The sequence below is a fragment of the Euphorbia lathyris genome, chromosome 1, assembly GCF_963576675.1.
Source record: "Euphorbia lathyris chromosome 1, ddEupLath1.1, whole genome shotgun sequence".
NCBI lineage: Eukaryota > Viridiplantae > Streptophyta > Magnoliopsida > Malpighiales > Euphorbiaceae > Euphorbia > Euphorbia lathyris.
The window spans coordinates 44,574,597-44,593,791 of NC_088910.1; the positions used below are offsets into that span (position 1 = coordinate 44,574,597).

Below are 19,195 nucleotides of genomic sequence, written 5' to 3' on the forward strand. Positions count from 1 at the left end.
CACATTCCTAGATTGTGTAGGAAATTTTTGGCGGAATTATTCCCGCCCCAATTACCTACACGTTTAGTAGGTGTTTTTAATTGTTGGTGATATCACCAACATATTATAATAGTCACCTACCATAAAATGTGCAGGAGATAAAATTATAAAAAAAAATTATATATAAACATATATATTATCACAATAAGAAAATAAATTAAAAATTAAGTATACTATAAAAAAATTATATATATTATTATTATCGGAATAAAAAAGAAGTAAATTAAAAATTAAAAGGATTAAAAAAAATTAAATATATTATTATTATCAGAATAAGATATTAAATTAAAAATTAAGAGGATTAATAAAAATTATATATATATTAACAGAATAAGAAAATGTTATTAAAAAATAGAATAAGAAAATATTATTAAAAATCCAGAGTATATATAGAGAAAGAGACGCGCAAATCTCCTCTCAACCCTAACTTTCATTTCCGCCGACTCGACTCGACTACACAAAGGAGACATCCAAATCTCCTCCTTACTCCTATTATCGACAGCGCCGGTGCCGGTGTCCATCATCACCGGCACTGCTTCAGTTTGTCTCACTACTCTCATTCCACTCTTACTTCATCTCTTCCGTTCCACTCTCTGTGATTTACTCTCCAACTGGTATGTGCGATTATATAGGATTAAAATTTGAACTTGTTGCTTTATTTTTCTTCTTTTATTTTTAATTCAACTATTAATTTACTCTAAACCGTATACCTTGTTTTGTTGTAATCGTTAAAATGATTTTGCAGGATGGATCAGATGGTCTGTGTTTAAAGGTTTGGGATTGCAGTTGCTCCTGGGCTTGGTGTATTAGCCTTCTCTGAGGTTTGATTATTTAGTCTTCTGCTTTTATTTTAAATAAATAGAAATTTTATACTTCTGGAAATGATTGCAGGAGATTCTTCATTAAGTTCATTTCGATGATTGTTGCATTATAATTTTTGCTGGGTCTTCAGCTTTGAAGGGCTTGATTTAAAGTGTGTTAAGTTAATTGTTTTTTTTAAGAAATGGAACAGATTGTTCCAGAATAGGTGTATTAACAGTTTTATACTTCAATTTTACTAAAAAGTTGTACTTTTAGAAACAAGGCAGATTGTTACAATTTTATAGTTTCTTAAGTTCAGATTTCACACTAGTAATTACCTATATATAATAGGTTAGATTCAGAATTCAATGTAATGGTTTAAATTCTCAACTCATCCATGTGTTTGTTATTATCATATTTTTTTTAATGTCTTAAGTATTTCATTCTACCTATAGGTATAAAAAGATGGATGACATACATAGGTCTTGGATGTACAAGAGACACAAGCCCGATGGGCTCATTTACGAAAAATTAATTTATTTACATATTATTTGCTAAAAAACTGCACTTTTAAGAATTTGAATACAATGTAAATGTACTGTAGAAGAAATGCTAAATTCAAGAAGATGATTGTATTAACTACATATGGTTGGAGTAATTACTATTTTTAAGGAAAATAAAAAAGGAAAGAAAAAGAAATATTAATGAAGTAGCGTGCAGTTGTTTTTTTGTGATGATATGGTTAGCCACAATGGATATAGACAAGTTTTATTTGGTGATGTAGAGTGGACCATCGATCTTATCACTTCTCTTCTTTGCTTTTATAATGCAATTCTTGAGTAACCTGCTGTTAAATAAAATCAATTACATATTTCATATGCTCTGAATTGCAGGTTGATGTGAGAGGGCCATTTCTTATCAATTTGAACTCTTCATGTCATATTGAATACTCTCTGATCATTTCAATGTTAAGATATTCTAAAGGAAGCAGAAAGATTGGCTATGTGTCTTAATGTCTTTTATTTTTATCATAAACAGAGCTATGTGTTGATTTATTTATGTTACTCTTCAGGTCAAGTATTCACCGATGCAGTTGGGAGTCCATATTACGTTGATCGGGAGGTGCTTCTTAAGCATTATCGACCAGAGGCAGATGTGTGGATGTGGTAAGATGTTTGGCAAATCAAAATTTTCTTTGTTCATGCATGTGCATGTGTGAACAACTGTGGATTTACTAGGGGTCACCGAGAGTTCGTTGACCCCCTGACTTGGTGTAGCTATTTAAGCAGGGATTAGCACACCCAACATCTTATTTTCTGGACAAATTTGATATGAATGATGCTCATCAGCAAGAAGCTAAAAATGCCTTGTATAGCTTGGCAGGTAAAATAATTCACTGATTAGATTTTTCCAAGACCATTATCTTTTTCAAGATATTATGCATATATGTATGCTAGTTTCAATTTTATTTTAGTTCATTAGAATCTCTGAATAGTTTTAAGGATGACTTCTTGCATTTTTGGTGATGTTTGTTTATAGGTTCAAGTGATGGATTGAATTGGAACTTTGTGTAGATAGATCCTGTTTTATTCTTTTTATGGGTTTCTTTCGTTGCTTAGTTAGAAATTGCTTAAGATCGTTATAGTAAAATGTGATTTGTTGATCATGACATTAGATTCTTCAAGTTTTGGGTCTGTTAATCTTGGACATTAGATTCTTTTTATAGGTTTCTTTCATTTTCGTGTTAGTTCATTGTTTTTGAGTCAATTGCTGGGTATTAATCTGTATTTTGGATTGTGTTTCAGAGCCGAAGAGCAAGGTCAGCTACAACTTGTGGAGCGAGAAGATATCGATGACGAAGAGGACTTGTTTGAAGCCATTGACAAGCGTAAGATGCCAAATCAATGTCGTTATGGTTAGTGCTCAAATTGAATCTAGGCTTCAGTGCTAAATTTATACGATACTAGAACTAGATTTCCGTGGTTAGGATTTATCTCTTGGCTTTATATTCTCTAACTACGACGTATGTCTCTTTTTCTTTCTCAGAATTTTGCTTATATATAGCAGGAAGTGATGCTCTGATCAAAGTAAGTTGTACACTTTCTGTTCTATTTAATTCAAGGAGAGATAGTATTCGATGCAATGGGTCAAGTTCTCATATGTAACAAGAGAAGTAATGCTAGTTTTCAAACCTATTAAAAGTAGCTAAAAGGTCTGATTCTTGTTTATCGTGACAGAGGAAGTCCGTTATTCGTATGACGATAGGAAGCAAAGCCCTGGTAAACTCTTGGGAGGTAAATCTAAATTGTACTATTAGATGCTCCTGAACGTCAACTCTTGTGCAAATTGCTCGTATTTGATTGATATTATTTTTGTTTTTTTAATTTAACAAATGCGGGGTCGAGACTGTGTATAACGGAAGCATTTGGGGAATTCCTGTAAGAAAAATTATATTCTAGAATATAATTGTATCCTATGTTGGATTATGATAACATCGAGATATTATCCCAAGGACCAAAAGGGATATTCACCTCAAAGTACGCCACGTAGTGATCCCCAAAAGGAAGCCGGCAGGCGGATCTCCACGGATCAGCTCTGAGAGATCCGCTGGCAGACCTACAGGGCGAATCTCTCCATTCGCCGTTATAACGACTGGCCGCCAATTTGGCCATAAAAGATCATTAATGAGTTATTAATTATCTAAACCGCCAGGTTAAGGATAACTCGTAACCGCCATTAATGAATCATTAATGGAGACTTTCTAGTTACCTGAAGGTTACAACTTCCCAGCTATATATAGCCCAATCCCCTAGGCTATCAAGGTACACACACACATTCTCATAGCCTCTGTCAATTCAGCTTGTTTTCCTTGAATCATCTTACTGACTTTGGCATCGGAGCTTCCCCCGTCGAACCCAACGACGCCCCCCACAGGGACGGACGCTGATTGGAATTTCTCCACTTGTTATCAATTGGTGCGGTGATCGTGGAATCCTTAATCAAATAAAGGGTTTTTCGTTCACACTGAAAACGCAATGACCAACGGAGGTCAAAATCCCTCCTCAGGGATTGAAACGCCGTTAGTTACACCATCTAGTGCTGGTCGCACCGATACAACTGCTCCTATAACGCATGTCGACAGTAACATGCAGCAGCTGCTTTTATCAATATGTGTGCTCAAGATATTGAGGCGCGATATGGACTTGAGATAGGGAATCGCCTTCGAACATTCATGACTCTTCGTCTACATCGACTGTTTCATCTTGGCCTTTAAACTTTGGCCTTGGACCAGGTGCCCATAGCTCTTCGTTCCTTCAAGCTCACAACACGGATTCCATGATAACTGCCACAACATCAGGTGGCGAGCGACCAATTAATCGGGAATTATTCCCTGGCAAAGGAAGTCAAAGAAATGATACGACCCTTCCTGGCAGATCTGGGGGTCCGGGGTTGAATCTTGGTGGGTCCAATGTACCCAGGCGTCCACAGACGAATTTATCCCTTGGCGGATCTAAAGGGCCAACTCATAAGAAGCATAGAAAAGAGAAAGGTAGGCGGACCAGGTCACCTTCGCCTCGGCGAGCGAGATCCTCCCATCGTGGCCGATCGCCCCTATCTACCGACCGTAGACGAAGTAAAAGGCCAGAAAAGACATCCCATGCAAGTGGACCACCACCGCCGCCGCCTTCAGGAACGGTTGGGCACATCCCGTCAGTTGGCCAGGGGGGAGGAAGCGGTCCGACTCCCCCAGGTGGAGGAAACGGAGGAGGAGGTGGTGGTGGAGGAGGAGGCGGAGGAGGAAGTGGACGCGGTAATGGAGGAAGGCGTTCGCCATCAGATCCATCGTCTGATTCAAGTTCTTCTTCTTCTTCTTCTTCTCCTAGCAGATTGCCACGAAGAGGTCGTCCAAGGGCGAATCCAGAAAATTTTGATGATAGAGTTAGAGCCCTGGTGCTCCGTATGAATGAAGAAAATGCTAGGCATAATCCATTCGCCAATAGGGATTCGCCTTTCGTAGCTTGGATTGAGGCGGAGGAAACATACAGAGCTTTTAAAATTCCCAATCTTGCAATATATACAGGAAATGATAATCCAGAAGCTCACGTTAGAAAGTATCGAATACTGCTTAGACTCAACCGTGCCACTAAGCCCGTGCTCTGTAAAATGTTTGTTACCACGCTGGGGGGCCCAGCTTATTTGTGGTTTCAATCTTTACCTCCAGGTTCGATAAACAGCTTTGATCAATTAAGCAGGGAATTTTGTGCTAAATTCGCCGGCTGTATTCCTCCAGTGGTGAAATCTGGAAAGCTTTTTGAGTTAAAGCAAAAGACGAACGAGTCCCTTCGGGAGTATGTGGACACTTTCAACCACTTGTGCATACAAATTGTCGATGTAGATATCTCCGTAGCTGTGGAATGTTTCGTAAGAAACACCACCTGTAAGAGTTTGCAGGAAGATCTCATTCGAAAGAAACCCACCAGCATGGCGGAGTTAATGGAGCGTTGTAAGGATTTCATAGAGGTGGATGACATTCGCCGAGGTTCGCCATCATCGCCGAAAAGGGACAAGGGCGAATCTCGTCCTCGAGATAGAGACAGGGACAAGCGTCATGACTTTTCCTCTAGAAACAGGCGAAGAGATTCTAAGGGCAAATCAACGTTTGTCACCTCTTTCACACCTCTCAATGCTTCTAAAAGTGAAGTTCTTATGTGGATCGAGAACAGTCAACACAAACGGAGCATTTCATACCCCGAACCAAAGGGATGGGAGTACACCAATAATGGTAAAAATCCTAAAAACTATTGTAAATATCACAGGAAAAATGGCCATGACACTGACGCATGCTGGGAGTTGGCTCGAGAAATTGAGCGTCTCATAGAGAGGGGCAAATTGGATCGGTTCATCCAAACTGAGGGCAAGAAAGGAGATGGTGATAGATCCAAGGAGGACCCAAAGAAGAAGGGAAAGGGTACCATCAATGTCATAGCAGGCGGACCTGGATACCAGCCAATGCTAAAAAAGGCAAGGACTACGGCCTTTGACAAGACGTCGTTAAATCGCCCCTTTTCCGATATAGGTCCTGAAATACCTCCCCATGCGGATGCACTGGTCGTCACTATGATGGTAGAAGGCTGGGAGATGAAAAGAGTAATGATTGATACGGGAAGTTCGTGCAATGTCATCACCAGAGGTGCTTTCGCCAAACTCATGATTGATCCTGTTCAGGTAGAGCCAACTGTGGTCGATATCTTGGGAGTGACGGGACATATTATTCAAACAAAAGGCCAAGTCACTCTGGATTGTGAGCTTACAGATGATGATCAAATCTGGAGGGGAGATCTAGAATTTTCTGTCTTGGATGGTCAGTTAGCTTACAATATCATCCTTGGACGGCCCTTTATCTCCGAAGTTGCAGCTCTTATCTCCATTCGCCACTTAACACTTTACATTCCCACGGCTAACGGAGGTGTAATGATCAGAGGTAGCCAAAAGGTGGCCCAAGAGACATATTCGGCATCACTAATGATTCGCCCACAATCTAAGGAGGAAGATGAAGAGGAGCACGTCACAATGGCCCTGGGCGAGACCGAAATGTACCTTATGGCAGATGAAAAGCAGGTGCGAATGGCTAAAGGGCTCAAAGGCGAAATTAAAAATGCAATCACCAAAGTGCTTTGTGAGGCGGAAGATGTCTTCGCATGGAAGGATGAAATTCTCCCTGGAATCAGTCCAGACGTGATCACTCACAAGCTCAACATTGATAAAGATGCAGTTCCCGTGGCTCAGAAGCGGAGAAATCATGGCCCGGAAAGGCAGAAAGTGATAGAGGAAGAGATCGCCAAGCTCCAGAAGGCGGATGCCATTGAGGAGGTGCTTTACACTCAGTGGTTGGCGAACGTCGTTTTGGTGAAAAAAGCTGGCGGATCTTACCGCATGTGCATTGACTTTACAGATCTCAATAAAGCTTATCCCAATGACAACTATCCTTTGCCATGTATTGACATGCTTGTAGATGGAACCGCCGGTCACGCAATGTACTCCTTTACTGATGTGAAGTCAAGTTATCATCAAATTCCCATGGAACCCTTAGATAGAATCAAGACCTCGTTCGTAACGCATCAGGCCTCCTATTGTTTCAAAGTTATGCCCTTTGGGCTTAAGAACGCAGGTGCAACTTATCAGAGGATGATGAACAAGATATTCGCAGATAGTAAAGGGGATAACTATTCCGTCTATGTAGATGACATGATCATCAAAAGTACGACCATAGAAAAGCATGCGAATGATATAAAGGAGGTACTGGACGTACTCCGACGCCCCAACATTAAGCTGAACCCAGAAAAATGCACTTTTGGTGCAACGTATGGAAAATTCTTAGGGTTCATGATCAGCGAAAAAGGAGTTAGCCCGAATCCTGACAAGGTTAAGGCTGTCCTAGAAATGCAGGCACCGCGGAATATCAGAGAAGTACAACGCCTTAATGGGCGTATCATAGCCTTGGGCAGGTTTATCTCTTGTTCAGCCCGCAGATGTCAGCCCTTTTACGAGGTCATTAAGAAGCAGAAGGCATTCGAGTGGAATGAAGATTGTGAAAGGGACTTCGAAGGAATCAAGCGGTTCCTCACAGAGCCACCCATGATGAGTCGACCTTTGAAAGGAGAAGACCTCCACATGTATGTATCGGTTACGGATAAAGCCGTATGCACGGTCATGATACGAGAGGAAGATGGCCAGCAGTTTCCAATTTATTATGTGAGCAAGATTCTGAAAGACGCTGAAACCAGATATTCAAAGCTTGATAAAATGGCATTGGCTGTTGTAACCACGGCAATCCGCCTTAGGCCATATTTTCATGCGCATACTGTAGTGGTTCGAACAAATATACCAATGAGAAAGGTGTTGCAGAAACCAGACACTTCGGGAAGGCTGATGGAATGGGCAATCCGCCTGGGCGAATTCGATGTGAGGTATGAAAGCAGGTCAGCATTAAAAAGTCAGGTCCTGGCGGACTTCGTGAATGAATTCACTGACGAAGGGATAGATCATCCCAAGCCTCCGATAGAGGAATGGTCGATGTACACCGATGGCGCCTCCTCGGCGGATGGAGCTGGTGTAGGCGTTGTGATCAAGGGTCCCCAATACATAAAATTACGATACGCAGCAAAATTAAATTTCCATGCCACTAATAATGCTGCTGAATATGAAGCTCTGATATTGGGATTACGCCTAGTCAAAGAAATCACTCCGGAGCGGATCATGATCTATAGCGACTCTAAACTAATGGTCAACCAAGTAATCAAGAATTACGAGGTGAAAGACGAGGTTCTGGCCAAATATGTAGCGGAAGTCAAAAAGTTGCTGGATCACCTTGAAGCTAAGGAAACTAAATGGGAACTGATTCACGTACCGAGGGAGTCCAACACAGAGGCAGATCATTTGGCCAAAATGGCCTCTTGTGAGGAGAACTGGACGGATCCGGATTGTCCCTTCGAAGTTAAAATAGCTCCAGCATTCGCCTCAGAGGAAGTTTCTCTACTCACAACAGTGGAAGATGATTGGAGATCAGTCATCCGCCAATATCTGCTGAATGGAACCTTACCTGAGGACAAAGAAGAAGCACGACGGATAGTTAGGAGAGCGGCTTATTTCTCCGTGATCAACGACTGCCTTTACAGAAAGTCCTTTAGTCATCTTTGGTTGAAGTGCATTCTACCGGAAGAAGGACAACAAATCCTCAAGGAGCTACATGAGGGATCATGTGGGGCACATGAGGCATCCGCCGCCATTTTGAAAAAGTCCAGGTTAGCAGGTTTCTACTGGCCCACGGTTGAATTGGATGCCCAAAAATTAGTAGAATCTTGTCACAATTGTCAGATTCATGCGAATGAATCACATACTGCCAAACACATTCAGAGGCCAATCATAGAAGGACGTCCATTCTCCCTCTGGGGAATAGACATTGTCGGCCCATTTCCTCCGACTCGCCGGCAGAGAAGGTACGTGGTAGTGGCAGTGGACCATTTCACCAAATGGGTAGAAGCCGAAGCTGTTTCCTCCATTACTGCAGAACGAATGGTGGAATTCGTCAAAGACAACATCGTGGGAAGATGCGGTGTTCCACATACCATCATCACCGATAATGGAACACAGTTCAACTGTGATGAATTCAAGGCTTTCTGTGAAGGGTTGGGCATCCAGAACAGATTCGCCTCCGTTTATTATCCCCAGTCTAATGGAATGACTGAAGTTACCAATCGGACGATCGTAAAGGGGATAAAGAAGAGATTGGGAGAGCATGATAAGAAATGGGCGGACCATCTGACAAGTGTTCTATGGGCTTATCGCACCACCCCAAGGACGGCCACAGGGGAAACACCATTCGCCATTTCTCATGGTGTTGAAGCCGTGATCCCAGTTGAAATACAAGTCCCCAGTGATCGAGTGGCCTTTTATTGTGAAGAGGACAACGGCAAACGGCTAAGGGAGCATCTTGATCGGATAGAGGATCGCAGGGATCAATCCTATGTGCGCATGGCGGCGTATAAACAGCGGATTGCAGCTTACCATGATAAAAACGCCAAGCTTGTGGATCTAAATGTGGGTGATCTTGTGCTCCGAAAGGCGGACAAAGTCCAGTCTCGAGAAGGCAAAGGCAAGTTAGGGCTCAACTGGACGGGTCCATATCAGATAGTGGACAAGATTGGATTCGCCACATTTAAAATCCAAGACATGGAGGGCAATACATTGCCACGCACATGGAACCTCCAAAATCTCCGCAAATATTTTGTCAGAAAATAAAGTGTACATACGGTCTTGAGTACTCTTTTTCCTTTAATAAGCTTTTTTCCATGTGGTTTTTCTTATTAAAGGTTTTAACGAGGCTCACCTATAAGACCTACTTGCTGTAATAAATCATTTCTCCCATTAATAAACATCATTTGTTCTATTATCTATGTTCTTTTTATCGTTTATTGCAGCAATATCAATATTCCAGTCTTAAAAGGGGGGGGGGGGCACCCAACGCTCTCCATATTTACAATGTATCATTATCTTATAGCTACGTTCTTTTCGGGATAAAGGCATAAGAGAATCAATCTTATGGGCGGGTCCATCTCTGAGCGGACCCCAATCTCCAATAGAGTTAAAACGATCCTTGGACGCAAGGTCTTTACACTCTCTTATCCTTCCCAGAGAAGGATTCACAAGTCCTACGGGCGGATCACTTCACCTCAAAGATAGGTAGCAAATTGATCCCTTGGGCAGCTTTACTTCCTCTAGAAGGAATAGAACAGCTTCTAACCTTCACAAAGGTTCATACAATGGAGTATGGCTGGCCACCTACTCCAACACAAATCCTAGACGCCTATATATTTCCTTACGCAAACGTAAAGGTAAAATAACATAGCTTCCATAAAGGATTAAAACAAATTGTACTTGAAAGCGTTTTTACAATGTCACAAATAAAAACAAACTAAGTAACAATGGGAGCATCCTCCTTCGCGTCTTCCTTGCTCATGGCGCTTGCTTGGTGATCTTCTTTTTCCACATCTACAGATGCGCCAGCTGGAGATACCTCCTTATCCGCAGAGGATGGGGGATCAAGAGGAAGAGTCTGATCAGGCCCCTCCTCAACCTCATCCAACGTGACAGTAGTGGATGGCTTGGTTTCCTCCACAGGCCCCTTCATCCATCTCCGAACGTAATCACGGAGGTACTCCTTAGCGTCTGGCATTTTATTAAACTTGGCCACATCTTCTGGTTCGGGGACGGCGAATTGCGGATCCGTGAAGTTAGTCTCAGGATGCGCCAAAGAGAAGTATGCCATAAGCATCTCGCCGTAATAAAAAGCTTGCACACCCGCCGTGTATTCAGCTTCTCCAAGGGCGTCTTCATGGCTTTTGGCATCAGATGCAATCTTTGCCTTTAAACTCCTAATTTCCTCATCCCTGAGAACTAAGGCGGCTGTGGCAGAAGCAAGGTTTGCATTCGCGGAAGCAAGACCTGCATTGACAGAAGCGATAGTGGAATTGGCTTCCACTATCTCTTTCTCTAATCTCTCGATAGTTGCCTTATCCGCCACATTCTGAAGGAGCTCATTTTCCATGGTACGTAGGCGAGCATACAACTGTCCAAAAACGAACGATTCAATCAAAAGGCAAAAAGGATTAAGGAACTAGTATTTTCTGCATCCTTTCGAAAGAAACTCACCGAAAGGAGCTCCGTCTTCCCCTTTTGAACGTGAATTGAACCAGGAATCTGGTTATAGTTCCTCTGCACTTCGCCCACCTGACCCAAGGCCTCATCCAAATCATTTAGGATGGATTCATTCTCGAAAGAACCTTGGGCTCCCAATTTGGTGGACCAGTACCCACCAATATCGGGCTTCGCCGTCTACACAAACATGAAAGAGTCAGAACTCCGGTCCAGAGCTTGATGAACAAAATCAAAGGTAACCTACATGAGCAATTTCCCCAGCAGGCTTGGCGGACCTCATGGCATCCGCCATAAGCTTAGGAACTCCAGTGGTGTTAGGTTTCCTCTTCTTCAACGGCGGCTCAGCCCCCGTTTCCGCAGGACGTTTGCCAGTAATAGTCTGAGGATTCGCCGCTTGATCTTTCTTGCGTGCTTCAGCCTCCAAAAACTTCCTACGCGTCTCTGCAAGAGCGTGATTGGCCTTAGATAAACCCCTGCCAAAGAAAACATTAAAATAATCATGAAGAAATGAAAGGTACCTTGGTCAAATTGCGTAATCTTTGAGTAAATGAATTGATCCCCTTCCCGGCGAATCAATGGGATATCACTCATCATGAAGGCTAAGGCATCCGCATATGTCCATGCATCCGCCTTGATTTGCTTCATGAGCTCCGCCACCTTCTCATCACTATCCGTTAGGATACGCATGTCACCCGCCATATGTAGCGGCCTGAGATTCCAGACTGAAGGAAAACCCAATGGTTCGCCATCCTTTATCTTCACGTAGAAGAATTTCTCATCCCAGCAATGGACGTTAGACATTTTGTCGCTAAAGGGCGAATATACTCCGAACTTGGCGAACGTGAGATAAGATTCAGACTTCCTTTTTGAGGGTTTGTGAAAAGCTCTAAAGATACGGCCCGTATATACAACTCCTAAATTCGAGGCGAGATAGCAGTCTAAGGCGATGTCCAACCAGCAGTTAGGATGTAGCTGGCTGACTGTGATGTCAAAGTAAGAAAGGATGTCCGCCATCATCTTTGGAAGAGGAAGTCGAAACCCTCTCTCCACATGACTACAATACACTGTAAGGAAGCCGCTAGGCGGACAAGAAGGACATTGGTGAGATGCGGCATGCTGAGTCTCATAGTTTTTAATCCAAGGAAAGCGATTCGCCAGATCCACTAGATCCGCGGCGCTCATACGAGACGGAGTGGACTCTGCTCTGGGATTCTTTTTCTTATGAGGAATCGAAGAAGAGGCCATTGATCCTAGAAACCACCTATGGGCACCGAACGGAACGGCGCCGGAGATAGAAGTAAAAAGGGATGGATTTCTAGTGGAACGAGTCTGATAATGATTACGCGCCGAGTTATTAAACTCAGCTAAATCGGAATTATTCGTGTCTTCTGAAGAATGGGAGTTCTCCGATGACGAGGTGGTCCAGCTAAAATCGACTTCTATTTCAGAATGGGAGGTTGAATTAGAAAGTTCTGAAGTTGATCTAGAAGATGAAGACGAACTTCTAAACATCCAGGAAAAAGTTAAGCGAAAGAAAATGAACTTACATGAGAAATCGGAAGCTTGATGCGAAACTCTGAAGAAATGCCAGAAAAAGCTTCGAGCAAAAGAGAAAAATCGAAGAAGTGAGGAAGAAAGAGAAAGCATGGGAGGAAGAAGAAAGTTTTCTCCTTCCTGGGACAGTGTGTCCATTACACGTGTTGATCATCCACTGGCATTGAACAGCGTGCTCATTAATGCAAATGTTTATGACGGCGCGCGGAAGTTCAAAAGCCCTAAAGGACTTTAAGAGCATTTTGGGGGGGCTTCTGATAACATCGAGATATTATCCCAAGGACCAAAAGGGATATTCACCTCAAAGTACGCCACGTAGTGATCCCCAAAAGGAAGCCGGCAGGCGGATCTCCACGGATCAGCTCTGAGAGATCCGCTGGCGGACCTACAGGGCGAATCTCTCCATTCGCCGCTATAACGGCTGGCCGCCAATTTGGCCATAAAAGATCATTAATGAGTTATTAATTATCTAAACCGCCAGGTTAAGGATAAATCGTAACCGCCATTAATGAAGCATTAATGAAGACTTTCTAGTTACCTGAAGGTTACAACTTCCCAGCTATATATAGCCCAATCCCCTAGGCTATCAAGGTACACACACACATTCTCATAGCCTCTGTCAATTCAGTTTGTTTTCCTTGAATCATCTTACTGATTTTGGCATCGGAACTTCCCCCCATCGAACCCAACGACGCCCCCACAAGGACGGACGTTGATCGGAATTTCTCCACTGGTTATCAGATTATATTCCAGAATATAATTGTATCCTATGTTGTTTGCTTACGCACATATTTGTTCATAAATCACAGCATATTTTATCTTCTATTTATCTCATTATCACTCTAGATCCGGGAAAACACCGCTTGCTCATACTCTCCGTGTCTCTACACAGGTTTCTCTTTTAGGCCCTGCTCTTCGATCTTAAAAGTTGTCTAGTCTTTTGGTTTTATTGTTTGTGAAATAATGTTATTTGACTTCAAACATTGACAAAGAATTTTGGCAAATTGGTTGACCTAGCCATGACATTTGACAACAAATGACGGTTGCTCACTGATTAGATGAGATTTTTACCAAGAAGCGGATGCTCCAGTATAATTGTCTTATTATTTACTTTGTACTTAATAGTCTGAAACCACATGATCATTCATATAACAGGACACTGCAAATAATTTTTTTTATTGTGTTTGCGGCTTCCTACTAGTATGAAAGGTGGTAACGGAAAGGTTGCCTACATGGATACTGAGGGCACTTTGTATCCTGATTTTGTCTTCTTTCTGATAGCAGGACTGACATTATATCATAGTTCTTTTCACTTTAAAAAATTTGAGATTAATTATCTTCAAAGGATGCCTAATTGGCTGCTTTCTATTTTCTGCTTAACTAGAGGCACTTGCAGCCAGCCTGATAGGATTTTTCCGATTGCTGAAAGATTTGGTATGGATGCAGGAGCAGTACTTGATAATGTAAGAACCACATTTATCCTTAGAAGCTGGTCTAATTATCAATTGATAATGGTGTTCGTTGAAGGCGGAGGTATTGCTGGGTATCTCTGGGTTTAGGTGCATATTTGTTTGGGTTTATTGTCGTCTGTGTATTTCATGCTTGCTCTTTTTCAATTGTCTTTTGAATTATGCATCTTCTTGTTGTTTCCTGAATTTTATTTAATTAGCCCTGAATGTTTTTTTTGGTTCTCCCAAAAATTCAATTTTAGTTTAGGTGATTGTCTATCTCAGAGTTATTGTTTTTATTGTTTACTTCAGTACAAGATGATTGATTATTTTGTGTTGTTGCATTTTCTATAGATATAATTTTATTAGAACATCTTTTGAATTTTGAATTTTTGTACTGCTTGCAATATATATATATAGAAAATGAGTTTCCTTCAATCCAAATAAAGTAATAAAAGAAAGTATATAAATAATTCTAAAAATAAATTGGCAATTCCGAGGCAATTTCCGATGCAATATATGTTGGTAATTTTTTAAATAAATATTCTGAAAAATATATCACCGACACACATAAGTCGGTGATGGTGTCAGTAAGACCGACAGAAATCACCAACTAAAATGGGTCGGCAGCACCTACCCATATCATGGACACATTTTGTGTCGGTGATATCTTCGACCCAGCTAAATATTTGTCGCAACTGGTTACCTAGGAGGTCAACGCCGACACAGTGGATTTCATCGGTCTTCCGTCGGTGATGATGGTTACCGACACATTTTTGGTAATCACCGACAGAATTTTCCGTCGGTGATGGGGTTTTTTCTTGTAGTGGACATTCCCTTAACGATGCTGCTTCTGCTACCTCTAGGCTCAGACATAGATCTAATAAGTTGGTTAATATATGAATCTTCTGTTACAGTTTGGTTAATACTGTTCAAACAGAACAAAAGATTCATAGAAGGAGATGGAAGAGAGTTCAACAATTGCATTGCTCGGGCCGAGTCTCTAGTGTAGGAATGGACTTCGGTGGCAAGCATTGATGATGACATTAAACAACTAATTGATGAAATGGCATCCCCCTCACTTACGAAATTTAAAATGAATGTTGATTCTTCGATCGATTATAGGATGGAGAAGTATGTGGTGGGGGAGAGGTAATCCGAGACGAGAAAAGGATATTGGTTGTTAGGATCCTTACAAGCCTGGCATATAAAATGTTTAAGTTTTGCGAGAGTTGAAAGTTTCCAAATTAGATTTCATAATCCTGAAATCGAGGGAAGTGATGAAGAAGAAGCTACCCCTGACCACTAGAGCTGCTCAACTAAATGATGGCCAAATTTCACCGTATAAGTTGCACTCTTCGAATGCATCCATGCCAACCTATCTCAAGGCTTCCTAAAACTAAGAGGAACTTTAAAACTTGCTTTGCTTCATCATCAGAGAAAAGTGATTTTACCATATCCGAATTTTATTAGCCTAAATTGACATTTATTAAAAAGTGAACATAGGAGCCCGGACACCACTTATCCTCTAAAATACAAATTGAAAGACCATCCCCACCTTCCAACCTAATCATGCTTTCAAAAGATCTGGTGCCTCCAAAATTCCTCTCCACACATAACTAGGATAATGGCCTAATGTTGTATCAAAAAAAGTTCCATGAACAAAGTATTTACCTTGAAAAACATGAGAGCACAGAGAGTAGTGATTTCATATAGATCTCCAACCTTTTTTGGTGAGCATAGCTATATAAAAGGAAGACAACTAATCTATAACCTAAACCACATGATTTTTTGGACGAACACAAAGCCTCTCATGTTAACCAATGAAGAGGTCAATTCAATTCCCCCAACTTCCACAAAAATCTACTAACAATCCAGTAAAGTTCAACATAGAAACTAGAAGCAAGGCAAAAGCAACTCATAATGTCGGTTAGGACAGCTTGAGCCACAAAATTTATCAATATCTCTTTGCACACCCCCCTATAGTATCTTCTCCAACCACCCATTAACCCTTTTCATCAATCTCTCCTTCAAGAAGCCGAAAATAGCCTTCTTAGATCTCCCCACCATTGTAGGAATTCCCAAATTTTTGGTAAGGTTTCCCACCTCATTCGCTTTGAAGATGTCCTTGAGTTGGATTTTAAACTGAGTTGAAACATTGGCACTAAAGAAAGTTCAAATTTATCATAATTGACACATTGGCCTAGGGCTTCTTATAAAGCTTTAATAATTTCTGAACTTGCAACCCCTCCTTCTAACTAGTCTTGCAGAAAATAATTGCATCATTTGCAAAGAATAAATGAGTAAGCACCAAACAATAACAAGAAATTTTAACCAAAGGAATGAGATTCCTGTTTTTAGCATCCCTTCATAGAGAATAGAGGCCCTACACACACAATAACAATAAATAGGGACAAATGAGCCCCCCTTCCTTAATCGGAATAAGACGGCTTATCGGTTACCATTATAAAAAGTTGAAAGAGACAGTCGATATACAATACATAATTAAGAAAAAGAAATGATCGGAAAACTCTAACTCTATCTAGGAACTTCCATTCCACTGTATCATATGTTTTACTCATATCCATCTTTAATGCAAACTAACCAACTCATCCCTTCCATAGTGTCTTTATTAAATGAAAAACCTCAAAAGCTACTAAAGCGTTATCTGTGATCAATCTACTAGGACAAATGCAATATATGTGTGGTAAATAATATAAGGCAACACAAATATCAGTCCATCAGCTAGGACCTTTCATAATGTTACAAAGACTAATCAGTTTTAAATCCTTAAGTAAAAAGTGGGACATTTTACCTTTAGGATACGTAATATGAGTATGATTCAGGTCTTTTGTCATCTCACATGTCTCAAGGAATTTCAGAACAAAATCGATCACCTCATCCCTAACCAAGTCTTAGTTTGCCTAATAAAAAAGCCCCGTCATCTCGTCAGGTCTAGGAGCTTTGTTCGGATCAACACTAGAGGGATTAGATGAGCGAAAAAAGAGTGGAAAAATAATCCCCCACCAACTCTGTTGTTTTATCATGCCCGAGGAACCAATTTCCATTTTCATCTTGCAATTTCAGCAGTGAATTCGTCGTCCTCCTTCAAGTAGATGCCTTCGAATGAAATAAGGCCGTATTCGCATCACCCCTACATCCATTCAACTCTAGAACGGTGCTTCCACATAACCTCTTCCCATAAAATAAGCTCCCCCAAGACCTTAGATTCATGTTTAATTTATCTTCCAACTGAATCAGTGCCCCTTTATTCATCTCAACTATCTGCCCACGCTTATGTTTAATTTGCCTCCCAACATGATCGAATTCCTCCTTATTCCAGCTTGCCAAAGCCTTAGTACATGATTCTAATTTCCCTGAATATCTCATCGATCACCACCCACACCCATCATCCCCTAAGCAACCTGAATAACATCTGTACAACTAAGGTTATAAAAAACACTAGGTGCTAGTTAAGTGAGTAGGGCCCCTTAGGATTTATCGAGAACTAACCAAATTTGTGTTTTTGTAATTTTTGCTTATAAATAAAAAATTTGTTCTATAAATTCAATTAAAATATATATTATACTATCTACAAACATATATATTTGTAATATACATATCTTTAAAATGTGTAAACCTCAACGTTTCAACAACAATATCATTGAAACAACTCAAACAAATAAAATATAATGTCCACAAGTAATATAATTCATCAAAAGTTATTAAACAACGTCCTTAAAGTCTTAAACCATATCGTGAAATCAAGTAGAGAACACAATTCAAAAAACACAATTCACGAATAACCATGCGACAATATGTAAAAGTGAATTGTAATAAATTAACAAAACTAATAATAAAACGTTATTGTTCATCATTGTTGAGATGGTGCCTATGCGGCTAAAAAATGTGTTAGGGCAAAAAATGCCTAAGGGAAACTAATTAAAGAAAATTGAGATAAATTCTCGATTTCGAGCACCTAGATAGGAATGACAGCTCAGACGACTTTGGTTTAATTTGGAGAGTGCTTTACAACTCTTTTCACACGAATACGATACCTCAAATCGGTAAAATCTTTTTATTTTTAGAATTTTTAAGAACATTAAATACATGTCAAAGTTAAAATTCAGTTATTTTAAAGAAAGAAAGGGTAAATCCTAATACATTTTAAATTAAATTCTAATTAATAAAAATTTACATAAAAAAAATATCAAAATAAAATAAAAATTGAAATAACAACATAAAATTACAACCAACCTAAACTCTAGAAATAAATTAAAAAAAAACTTTAGCTTACCAAAAAAGAAATAAATTAAAAAAAACTATGTGGTTTCACGTTTTGACGATCTGGTATTTATGTTATTTTTTTAAAACAAAAATAATCTTGTGGTTGGTACTTTTAGCAATTTGCTAATTTTGGATTGACTTTGCTAAATTTTAACCGTTAACATCTTCAAAATAAAAAATGAAAGTGGTTTAGTATTATATTTACTATTAAATTGATTCAAAAAATATTTATTATGGAACCACGTTTTTTATCTTTCAAAATCATAATTTTTTGAGCTTTTTGTCTCTAAACATTAACTTTATCTCTCCTTATCAAACAATATTTAAATGATCTCAAAACTTAAAAATTGAGAATTAAAGTTACTTAAAATATCATTAAATATCTCAAAACTTAAAAATTGAGAATTAAAGTTACTTAAAATATCATTAAATTCGTGAATTTTTTTATTTTAAGATCGTTAACGATGAAATTTGGCCAAGTCAAGCTAAAAATAACTGAAATTGCTAATGGTACCAAACACAGACTTATTTTTGCTCCAAATACATAAATTGACTGTCTTTTTTTAAAAAAAAACAATAATATTTGAATTGACTTTGTTCTTCGTTGCTTTAATAAAAGTCTTTGTCTTTGAATCCACATAAATATTTTACGTTACTTATTTTTAGTTTATTTTCAATTATTTGATTTATTCATGCAAGCGAATTTATCTAATAATAATAATAAAATTCCAAGAAAAAACTGCATACAGTATAACTAAATTTGTAAGATATTCATAGTTCTTACTGTTTACTTGTGCCCCAATAAAATATTGTTTTAATTTGGAACTAAACTGAAAACATCTATATACTTA

General features: G+C 39.7%; 1 long non-coding RNA gene across 3 annotated transcripts; it reads left to right on the forward strand.

Moving 5' to 3' along the window:
* The first annotated feature begins 462 nt into the window (after positions 1-462).
* LOC136230559 (uncharacterized) lies at positions 463-14,439 on the forward strand. Of its 3 annotated transcripts, XR_010689453.1 has the most exons (8): positions 463-653; positions 785-860; positions 1,913-2,006; positions 2,130-2,223; positions 2,646-2,755; positions 2,887-2,927; positions 3,078-3,134; positions 14,056-14,439. It is a non-coding gene; the product is annotated as an uncharacterized lncRNA (long non-coding RNA). The 3 variants fall into 3 exon arrangements; XR_010689455.1 differs by lacking the exon at positions 2,130-2,223 and having other exon boundaries at positions 13,994-14,439; XR_010689452.1 differs by lacking the exon at positions 2,130-2,223.
* The last annotated feature ends 4,756 nt before the right edge of the window (positions 14,440-19,195 follow it).